Raw genomic sequence first — 12,358 nt, forward strand, 5'->3', positions numbered from 1 at the left:
GGCTGTGTTTCATTCACTCCATTCCCTGAATGTGAGGCAGCAGAGGCCAGCACCTTCTTTTTGACTGGCCCTGTAGAAAGTTATACCTTCATTTTTATATGTACTGCTACCTCCTCTGAGGCTCTCTCAGACCCAGCAGACCCCAGAGGAGTAACATAAGCTATTTTTATTTTACCAAGAAGGAGACTGGAAAACAGTGCAAAAATCAGTGGCTTTTCCAGAAAAAAAAAAAAAAAAGAGAGAGAGAGAGAAAAATTCCAAATTGTCTTCCTTCCCCACAGTCCAACCCACTGCTTAAATTGCTCCCCTGGAAACCAGATGGAAGCAGCCAGCAATCAGGGCCACAGGATTGATTAGCAGGGGCTGGCTGGGGGCAGATTTTCAGTCAGACCACTTCTCCCGAATGATGGCAATTTCAGGCTGAGAGTCATTTCGTTCTGAAACAATCACCAAGCACCAGGCGTACCCGGGCTGTGGCTTTCGAGAGCAGTGAGTGACATATACCTGCTGATGTATGTCCATCTCTTTCAGAAAATGCTCCTTGCTAAGTGATGCTAACCTTTTGTATAATATCACTCTCTATTTTTAGCCTCTGAGTGAGTGATGAATCAGGTTATAATCTGACATGGGATTTAAAGACACATTAGAGCCAAATTGAATTATGATGCCTTAGACACACACGCATTTTTAAGGTACAGAGCCCAAATCCATCATTCCTGTCCAGTTTCAATCCAGACCCATTGCAAGCTAATTTTTTTTTTTTTTTAGAAAAGGACCTATTATATATCATAAGGTCAAATAAGACTCTGAGATGAAGTCTTTTTCAAATTCTCTTTCTCTCTCTCTCTCTCTTTAAGTTGCCAGAGGGTATGTGCACTCACCAGAAAGAGAGAGAGAGGGAGGAGAGGGACAAAGTACCTCCCCCAATGGGGCGTGGTCACACTGCAATTCTTTCTTCTCCATTTCTCCATCCTGTTGGGATTTGGGGCACATGTACACATGCTTGGTATGATTTTCAAGCCAATGAGGCCAAGATTCGAACCACAGTTGGCCATGTGGCATTTGGCTTCTGTTAACCACCTGGCTATGGGGCTGGCTCCAACTCTTTTTTTCTATTCATGATAGATCATGTACATGCACAAGTGAGAGAGAGGCAGAGAGAAAGAGAGAGAGAGAGAGATGAGCACTTTCCGCAGGGTCTGGTCATGCTGCAATCCCTTCCTTCCAAGCCTCCAGCCCTCTGATTGTGGGCACTTGTACATGTGCCCAGCATGTTTCAGGCAGACCAGGCCAGGGGATGGCTCCACGGTCACAATGTGGGGCCTAGTTTTTCTTGAGCAGTGTATTATCTGTGTCACAGAGCCAGCTCTTCGAGTTCCAGTGAAGCCCCATATATCGGGGCAGCTCAATCCAACAACTGGAGGTAGAAATGAGTTCTCTTATTATTGTCTTTATGCTATGATCTCAGACACTGTTGAGGGAGCAATTCTTCCATCCACACGTGACTGACACTGCCTAGGGCACGGGGGAGACAGCAGTAAACAAAAGCAAGAGATCATTCTTACCTTTGTGGCGCTAGTTAAGTGAAGAGCTACAAAGTAATCAATAGTCAAAGAGATAAATAGCTAGATTCAAGGGTTGAAATTGTGTCATTGGGTCTCTGTTTCTGTCTTTCCACCATCCCTTTGCTCTGTTGTCTTCTGTTTTCCAGAAGGTTCTCTCTATGGGACTAAGATGGCCACATGCAGCTCCTGACCACTGTAGTGCTAATGAGTGATGATCCCAGAAAAATGATTATCCCTAGAATTTCAACAAAGTTCCAGGGAGGATGTTGACTAGCCTGATCCAGACCACATGTCTGTTCCTGTAACCATCATGAAGACTTGGGAAAGAAATCATCTGATTGGCTACCCTGGGTCACATATGCGCTGGTAGGGTGGGGAGAAGGTGGGTCAATGCTGTGTTAGTACCTTGGCACCATATAATTGAGTGGAATTCCTACTGCATGAGGGACAGTGGCTTCCCAGATGAAAAAGATGGTGGGCCAATGAATGTTTGTCCACCCCTATCAGATGTTTAACATTGGTCAAGTAAAAGAAAAAAGGAAATAGCAAGTTATGTTTTTTCTATGTTTCTTTCAGTTTCTCAAAGTGTTGGGTTGAAGCACTCAGCATGGGAAAAAGAACTAGCCCTTTGGAACCAGGCAGACATGGGCTCAAATCCTGCCCCCATCACCACTTTGTGGCTATGTGGACTATCTGTAAGACAGTTTCTTCACTGTTAGCATGGGGAAAATAATCCCACCCCCAGAGGATTCTTGGGAAGATTAATGACATAATGTAAACAGAGAAGTACAGGCTGAGCACTGGAGGTACTTGATGGATGGTGAATATTTAGACATCTCCCTGAAACAGGGTCAGCAGGTGGTGTGATGATTAAGGTACTGGACTCCCACATTGCTGACCACAGTTCGAGTCACAGACCTGGTGGCTTGAAAATCACACTGGGCACATGTGCATGTGTGTCCAAAATCCAAGGAGGAGAATGGAGAAGAAGTGATTGCAGCATAGCCATCCCCCAGGGAGTCATTTCTCATTTTCCCTCTCTCTCTCTCTCTCTCTCTCTCTCTCTCCTCTCTGATGAGTACATGTGCCTGATGGCAACAACTTTGAAGGAAAAAAAAAAGAAGAAATCTCCCTGAAGTACCATGAAATTATGATGGAAATAAACCAGATGACAAGATATGCATTAGTAAGTGTGGAAACCTTTAGACAAGATAGGCTAGGAAGGCATCCTTGAAAGCTGATGTGTGAATTGAGTCCTGAAGAAAGAGGAGATTGCTATGCTAAGATTATGGGGAGTGGGCCCTAGACAGAGGGAATGGTGACTGCGAAGACCCTGAGACAGGAAAAAGATGGGTGTGTTCCAGGAACGGAAGGAAGGTCAGTGGTTAGAAAGGTAAGATTGAAGAAGTGAGTAGGAAAGCGATCACAGGAGACCTTCCAAGGCATCTTAAGAAGTTTGTGCTTCACATTGAATAATATATCTGGTCAGAATTCTAATAAAATAATTGAGTGTTTTGGGTAGAGAACAATACATTTCTGTTCCAGGCCATTCCGTTTTCGTTTTGGCAGCCCTAGGAAGTAATTTAGCTTATAACATTGAAGGATCCAAAATATTGGATTGTTGAAAAAGTCATAGCGTATTTTTTTCTATGGTTTTCTATGCAAAAATGGGTCATGACTTTTCTGACAACTCAGTATATTATTATTTGCTTTATTCCATCGGCATGCCAAAAATCCACTGAAATTGTTTTTATGCTGAAGAATAAAAAATCCAGGAAAACGCAGTTAGCATTCCACGTGGTTTTGCCTAACAGGCATAAAGAAGAATCTCCAAAGACCTCATTTTAAGGAGGTTTAAATTAATCTACATCTTGCATTTATAGTGATCATAAGTTAACCAAATGCATTTAATACTAATAACGCATTCTGAAGTGTGGAAATTAGATTATATTAATATGAGTGCTCTCTTTTTATTTAGTGAAAAAAAAAAGGTATGCAAGAAGATCACGGAAAATGGAACTACAGTACAAGTTTATTTTGGTGCAAAAAATTTGAAATCCATGCATAGTTTTTCATAATATGCATTCCGTAAACTTTTTGAAGACCTGCACTTGTCAAGTGGTCAAGTAGTAAAGATATTACCTTTTGGGATTCTCATTATATTTTTTAGCTTTTAAAATCTTATTCTATGTTGTAATTTCCTTTTTTTTTTCTTTTTGAATTTTTAGCAAAGAGTATATATGCCATCAGGAGAGAGAAAGAGAGAGAGAAAAAGCGAGAAAGCACCCCTGCCAAGGGGTATGTTCACATTGCAGTCCCCTTTCTTTTCTTTCCTTTCTCTCTCTCTTTTTTTTTTTTTGAGAGTCTTTTTAAATTTTTTTTTAATGTTTTAGATGTTTGCTATAGGGTACATGTGCTCGGCAAAAAGAGACAGAGACAGAAATAAAGAAAGTAAGGAATCACCCCCTAGGAAAGATGGCCACACCACAACCCTTTCTCCCCCACTTTCCTCTCAGGATTCTGGGCACTTAATGTACAAATGTCTGGCATGAGTTTCAAGCCACCAAGTCCAGGACTTGAACTGCAGTTGACCATGTGGGAGTCCAGTGTCTTAACCACCATGACACATGCTGGCCCTGCATTCACCTTTCTTTCATTTCTCCCTCCTTCCGGGATTTTGTGCATATATGCACATGCACACCTAGTGTGTTTTTTTTCAAGCTGCCAGGTCTGGGATGCAAGCCGCATGGTTGGCCATGTGGGATCCAGCCACCTTAGCCATCAGGCCATGCGCTGGCCCTGTAATATTTTTCCCCTTTTTAATTTTAATAAAAGTTCAATTTCATACTTAATCTTTTTTTTTTTTTGAGAGATTTTCACTGTAGGGCGCGTGCGCTTGCCAGACAGACAGAGAGAGACATAGAGACAGAAAACGAGAAATCACCCCCCAGGGGGGATGGTCACGCCACAATCCCTTCTCCTCCATTCTCCTCTCGGGATCTTGGGCATGCACGCACACGCGCCCGGCGTGAGTTTTAAGCCACCGGGTCCGGGACACGAACCGCGGTCGACTATGTGGGAATCCAGCGACATAGCCATTACGCTAACTGCTGGTTCCCCATACTTAATCTTATATTAATAATTTTGCTTTCTTTTTGCTATATTTTTGCTTTCCTCAGGAGCTTTACTTTCTGTCAAACCTGGATCTTCCCCTGGAGTTGTCATTTATTCTATGAGCTGTTTGGGTGTGGAGAGGTGAAGAGAAAAGACCTTTGAGGGCATGTATTGGGAAATTTATAGAAAATTCTCTGAAAGGGCAGCTTGCCCTGGTCTACAAGATGTCAAGATGTATTATTTTGCAGTAAACAAGCCAGCAACTGGCACTTCCTAAATGCCATTGTCAGATGAGTCAATTGTCCTCCTTTCCCTTGTTTTGTTCTGTAGTCATGGTGGCAGCCGGTAATGAGAGTGAGGATGAGGCCAGGGGCAGTTCATGATTTAGCTGTGCCTCTACAGCTTTCCAGTCCACAGAGAGCAAAAAAACACCAAGGTGTGAAGAAGAAAAGAAACAGCTGCCCATCAGAACATAGCATCAATTCTGACAAAGAGCTGGTATCCATTTGGGGGACCCCACGGCAGATCCCGGAAGCAGGCAAAGCAGGGGTGCCGGGGCTGCAGGTTAACAGTTGGTGGGAGCCAAACTGAGTTGCTTTCATTTGTGAGGCTCCAGGCTGCAGAGCCATGGCAATTCTTCTCATGAAACAAAGCCCAGGGATTACTTCTAAGATGCAGTTTATTATTTCTTTTAGGATGAAGATAATTTACCCCAAAGTACACACTGTTTCGGAGTACACACATTTCCTCAAAAATTATTGGGGTTGATGGAAAAGTCATGACGCATTTTGACACAGAAAAATTACGTCATGACTTTCCTGACAACCCAGTAGGTACTGAGATTTGTGGATTTCATTTCTGCCTAGGTTGGTGTGGTTCAGGGACTTGTAAAAGATGGGCCATTTGGGGCAAGGCTGCCTGTCCATGTCCCAGCGAGGCTTCTTTGAGTCCTGAAAGACTGTATGGTGACAGAAAGGAGACTGATCACAGGCTTTTACGTCTTCTCCTTCTGAAATCGCAGTAACATAACAGTAAATGAATAAAATAGAAGCTATCATGGTGGTTCAGAGATAATGCAACCTTTCATATGGGAAGGTCCCAGGTTTACACACCGAGGTCTCCTTGTATACTCTGTATGCACATGTAAAATCACAGCACGAAGACCCTGTTGGGGGAGCGTGTGTGTGTGTGTGTGTGTGTGTGTGTGTGTCTTTCTCTGTCTCCTCTCTCATGGAAGAGGTAGATAAATAAACTTTTAAAAAGGTTGGCTCTGTAGCTTAATGGTTAAGGTAGCCAGATCCCACGTGGCCAACTGCAATTCAAATCCCAGTTCCAGTGGCTTGAAAAACACACTGGACACGTATGAGTGTGTGCCCCAAATCCTGACAGATGGAAAAATTGAGAAGAGACTTATGACTTGACCATGCCCCATTGAAGGGGGTGTGACTTCTCCTTCTTTGTCTCTTTGTCTCTCTGTGGCAAGCACACATGCCCTCTGGCAATTAAAAAAAAAAAAACTAAAAAAAAAGTAGTACCCATGTCTCCTGATCTCTCTCTCTCTCTCTCTCTTGCTCTTTCTTTCTTTCTTTCTGGTAAAGAATCACTTTATTTCATTTTTATTTATTTTTTACTTTGATGAGAGAGAAGAGAGAGGGAAAGTGAGAAAGCAAGCCACCAGGTTGGGTCTTGAACCATGGTTGGCCACGTGGGAGTCCAGCACCCTTAACTACCATGCCACCTGCTGGGGCCCCCCCTAATGTTCTTTAAAAATAAAATAAAATATGTAAAAGATAGGTATAAATCCACATGGACATAAAACTGAGAGGAAGGGGATGGCAGGCTAGAGATCCAGCCGCGCTCTGGAAGCTGCTGTCCTGAGTACAGGGATTCAGGAGCTGGACAAGAAAGACTCACCTGCCCTGTCACTTCTAAGCCAGAAAAGAGCAGCTTTTGCAAAGCAAAGCTATGAGATCTTTATTTTTTTTTTAATATAACATGGGTCACTTATGGTTAGAAAATGAAGTGTGTTCCTTGATTAAAGAGGGGGAGTTCCTCAGGAGCAAGTTGGTTTTTACCCCAGACCTGCCCTCCATCTCTGGCCAAGACAAGATACTCCGCTTCAGGAGAGACTGAGCCTGCAGATCCCTGGCCCCTGAGGACTTGGGAGATATGTCTCACGCACGCAGAGGCAAAGAAGCACGTGCTCCACCTGAAACACGTCAGCTGAGGGAAGGGAAGCGGGCTCTCCCCAGAGGAAAACTCAGGTAACAATAACGGACCTCTGGAGGCTGACCCACATGGGAAGTTTCTGAGTTCACATCTGAACACCTCCCTGAGTAACACCGGGCACACAGGGGCCCACCATCTAGGGCTGGCTGAGACTGGGGGTGATCGCGGCATCAGGGCACCATTGGAGGGGCTGCTCTATCTTTCCCTCTCTGCTCTATCTTTCTCTCTCTGTATCTGTCTTTCTCTGTCTCACTCACTGAATAAATAAATAAACTTTAAAAAAATAACATTTTATACATTAACCACACACCAAGAGCATTCCAAATAATTTCTTTTTAAAAGAAGAAATTATTTAATTTAATGTTATTCATTCATTTTAATTTGACCAAAGAGACACACAGAGAGAGATAGGGAAAGTGAGAAAGCAAGCCACCAGGTCTGGGACTTGAACTGTGGTCTGTCATGTGAGAGTGTCCTAGTGCCTTAACCACAACACCATCTGCTGGTCCCCACTGAACCAATTGATTCTCAACCACAACCCTACGCTGGAGGTATGGCCATCATTTATTTTTACATGTAAGTAACCAACTCTCAGAAAGTCTAAGACTACTCTCCCAAATCACCCAGCGAGTCATTGGCAGAACCCAGCCTGGCTGTACTTAGAGGGGAAATAGTTCCCGTGTGATTAAAGACAAAATTTCTACCACGGGGAGCCATAACTATGCTCCAAAGTATCCAGTTAGCTGTGTAGACTGTGTACAAGTTTGTCAGGTTTCCCATAGTTACAACGTGGGGCAAAGATAAGCCACAATGGTAAGCTTGTTCCTTCTGAACAGAAGTTTTTCTTTTTTTTTTTTTTAGAGAGAGAGATTTTTGGTATAGGGCACATGTACTCCCCAGAGAGACAGAAAGAGAGAAATCACCTCCCAGAGAGGATGGCCACACCACAATCCCTTCTCCTCTCAGAATCTTGGGCACGTACGCACACACACCCAGCGTGAGTTTTAAGCCACAGAGGCGGGGACTTTAACTGCACTCTACTACATAGGAGTCCAGTGACATAAATGTTATGCCATGGGCTGGTCCCATGAGTAGAACCTTCTCTACAGAAGTAGATGCCCTGTAAATACAGGCCTGTGGTAGTCTGAATAGTGGGTCCTGAAAGATGTCTGTGTCCCCGTGCCTGGACCCTGGCACCTGCCATGGTCAAAGGGACTTTGCAACTGTGACTAAATCAGGGATCTTGTGATGGGGAGCTGATGCCTGATGGGTTCTCTGACCTCACAGGAGATTCGGGCCCATTCCTTTACACTTCCAGATCATGAGAGGAGGAGCTCACAGGCCGAAACCCTTCTGCAAGTACCACAGCGAGCCCACCTCACTGTTCTGGTCGCAGGTAGGCATCTGGTGCCAAAGGCGAGTGGGATCTTGGGAAGGTCTCAAGCCGGATATAACTAAAAGCTGGCACTGATAGCGAACTACTCAAATAACAAATGGTTCGCAGTCACAGAAAAGAAACTCTTCCGTTCAAATCAGGGTTAATACACTGAGACATTTATAGGGTTCAAACGCTAACATAAATTTACTACGTTCAGGAATTAGGAATTTCTAGAGTACTGAAGACTTTGCTCTGGTTTCAAGGGAAGAGTGGGTAAACCCTGGCTCAGCTAGCCTATTTTTTTTTTAAAGGAGAGATTTTATTACTCATGGGTGGGGGTTGGTGTGAGATCAACATCCCACCTGTTCTTTTGGTGGAAATCTTGTTTATTCCAGCTTAAGCTATTTTTATATTGTAAATCTATAATCCTAAAATGACCTTTGCAGCTGAGGGGTTGGTGGAAACCCCATTGGCTCCTAAGTGAGCCATCAGAGACTTGAGCAGATGGGAAGGGCAAACAGTATAGCCAAGAAGGGCACCAGGCGAGTCACACCTCGGAACCACGCAGGACTGAGGTCCTGCAGCCCAAGGACATCTCAGGTCTGCCACAGGACTGTGAACCCAGTGTGTTCCTCAGACTGGGAGCGGGAGCTTATTGGGTGCATCCGTATGCGTCATGAACCCAGGGAGGACACATTCATCCTGGAGCTGAAGGCAGACGTCTGGGTCGGGAGACCGTCAGAGGAAGCAGGCTCCAATCTGATGATGGGGAATCCTCACTTAACGACCAAGTCCCATTCCTACAACGAGGTCATTAAGGAATTGGTCAGTAAGTGAAAAGCGTAAAGGCAGATATCTCGTGGTGTGTTTTGGCTCCATAGCGTATGTGTTTTTCAATAGATATCACGTGACACCACACCAGAATAGCGTAATCATATCTGTCTAAAAGGCATCCATTAGATAAGCACCAGAAAGCAACAAGACACGGCACAATACAATAATATAAATCTAGTACAATCATTTTAATGTATTCTGAATACTATTATGGGTGCACCGTAAAGTACAAATTTATAAACAAAATATGTAGTGTTGTATGATTGCGAATGTCTCATGTAGTAAATACTGACCAACTCTGGGAATGCGACAGCCGAACCGCGAGGCACACAGTCACTCCACATCCCACGCCCATGGCAGACATTATGAAATGATCGATACACAATTTCTTGCTAAGACCAGAGGGATCCTCATATTCTTTTGTAGCACGGATCTCCAGAGACCTAGGACCTATTGATCAGCATTGACCCACAAGATAAAACCTACCTTCCATCTCTGGTTTAAACTTTAATTGGAATAAAATCTGTACTAATGCCTGTCTTGAGAAAGCACTATAGGCACATTGCAAAAAAAAAAAAAAAAAACCACACCAGATCTGGCCTCCAGAGAAGAAGGGAGGACTCGCAGGGACCGAAGCCAAGAAAGCATGCAGAAAGTTGCAGAAGGGGACACTACCCAGGCTGAAATCTCCACGAATGTGAGCAAATAGTTCCTCATTAAGGTCTTTGACCTTAATGGGACAATGTGACCTTCTTGAGCCCATTGCTGTAGGGAGATGTATGGGCTTTTCTGCTTGGTTTAGATGAATCAGGTCCCCCTGTGGAACTAAGGCCATTCACACCTAAATGACATGACTAAAACAGGGTGAAGTGGCTTCTTACCTTGAAGAAGAGACTTAGTTCTGAGGAAGAAATAGCAGGCGCTATTTATTTACATTACAGTGATTTTCCCAAGCACTGAAGTCAGAAAGCTCTCCCACAAGGGCAGACGAGGTTTTATAAAGTAGGTACAGAGTGGTCTGAAGCCTAAGGAATCATTTCTGGAGCCCAGATAGGAAGCACTTTCCTCCTCTAAGGAGACCTAGGGTCTCATACCTGCCACAGAAGTCAGAGCAGGTGAGGCAGTAACTCAGAATGCTTTCAGACCTAGCAAAGGAGCCGGCAGAATATTCTAGGGCAAGCAGTTGAGGCCAGCCTTCCAGCGTCACACCTCGGAACCATGCACGTTTGAGGTCCTGCAGCCCAAGGACATTAATAGCAAGTGATTTTTGCCATGGGTACAAATGCCCAATGTTTGTAGATTTGATTTTCCTGAATGTTTTGCTGCTGCGATTAGAAATGAACTGTTGAAGTCAGAAAGGTCCTCAGGGCTTCCCTTCTAGGAAAGAAGACAGAAGCCAGGGGAAGGAGGAGGTTCTGTCCCATTTCTTTGTCATTCCTAGAAGCAGCAGAAAGTCTAGCGATGGACAGTGGGACAACAGTTTTGAAGAGAAAGAGAGGTAGGATGCTTGGGACCTGTGGAAAAAAGGGAGGTGGTAAAGGGAGGATGAGGAGCAGCTGTGCAGGCTGACGGGGAAACCCATGCAATACAGAAGAAGAGTTCGGAAATAGGAAGGAGGCTGTCAAAGGAAAGAAAACTGGAATCTACTACAGTTCTTCCCAAGTGGCATCAGTTAGGTTTGGTATTTTTCAGCTGTAAGTATTAGAAAATCTTCCCCAAGTGGGCTAAGACAGAAGATAGAATTCATTGGCATGACGGACAAATGGAGAATGGACTTTCAGTAGGGTTTGGGTCAGCAACTAGAAGGATTCCGTGTCTTTCCAGCTCTATTCTCCTCATCCTAAAGCTGGCTCTCCTCGTTGTTGCAAGTTGCCAGCCAGTAGCTGCTGGAGTTGGGGGTCAGGGGATACACTTCCTTAATAATATACAAAAAAGAAAGAAGGCTATGTTCAAATCAAAGAATCTGATTGGACTAGCTTAAGTCTGTCTCCCACCTTTGAGCCAATCACAGGGCCCAGGGGTGGGAAATCAGAGGAGATGGCTATGGAGTCTGTCCCATAAAAGCTGCATGGCTGAGAAGGGTGGGAGTGATCGTTTCCCCAAGTAAATAAACTTGCTATGATGAAGGAAGGGAAATAGAGGCTGCAGAGCCCTCGGCAGGTCTCCTAGTATCAGATGTACAGGGGAAAGGGGCAATGTGTGTAATATACCTTCTAAGTCAAAGGTAAAGGTAAATTGCAAAAATCTCTCCCCTGGAAGAACATTTGCTTTAAAAAAAAAAAAAATTGAGAAGTGGATGAGAAGGCTTCAGTAATAAGATCGTGCTGGCAGCAGCTGCTCCACCAAAGATGGGACACGGACCATCAAATCACATGAATAACCTTTGAATATGGTTCTTGATATATACACCTTACCTAGCATTCCTGGAAGGACTCCCAGGATACACCCCAAAGGCTGACTTAATGTTCTGTAAGGTCTTGCTTTATTTATTCACAGGGATGGTTTCCACTTGAAATCCAGCACTATATTAACATTCTGCATGTCGCTTTGGTTCAAGTAAGCCTTGGGAAGATAGATTGCTATTCATTCACTGAAGAGTTTTCTAAGTTAAAGACGAGATATAATTAATTATGTTAGAGTAGCCCAGCTAGAAACTCTAAGTATGACACATGGAAGACAGAGAATAATGAGAACAGTAATTCTTTTGTGCTCACAAGGAAATAGTAAAATAGATTTGGTAGCATGACAATTTTTCAATAGCTTTTTTTCTTTGGGGCTAATGGTCATTGATTCATGTTAGGGGTCTATGAGGCTAAGAGGGCCAATATATTTATCTGAAATAGAATTCTCCAACTCTTGGGTTGTTGGGAAAGTCATGGTGCATTTTTACACAGAAAAACATAGAAAAATATGTCATGACTTTCCTGACAACCTAATAAATAGTATGTCACAGTGTAACAGTAGATTTCAAAGTCTTGCCTGGTAATGAGGTGATTGTTTAAATAAATTATGACATATCCCTACAATAGAATTTTATTCATCCATTTAAAGTGGTGCTGTAGATGAACATGCATTAACTTAATGTGGATGTTCACAATAAACTTATTGTGGAGCAAAAAATGTATATGGGAAAACAACATGGCGGTTATAATCACGCTTTCAGAAATTATTAAAATATTTACATTTTGCACAGAAAGAATGAAAAGATCTACTTTGAGGTGATAATGATGGTTTCCTC

This window comes from Tupaia chinensis, unplaced genomic scaffold (genome assembly GCF_000334495.1).
Source record: "Tupaia chinensis unplaced genomic scaffold, TupChi_1.0 Scaffold000423_1, whole genome shotgun sequence".
NCBI classification, from domain to species: Eukaryota; Metazoa; Chordata; class Mammalia; order Scandentia; family Tupaiidae; genus Tupaia; species Tupaia belangeri.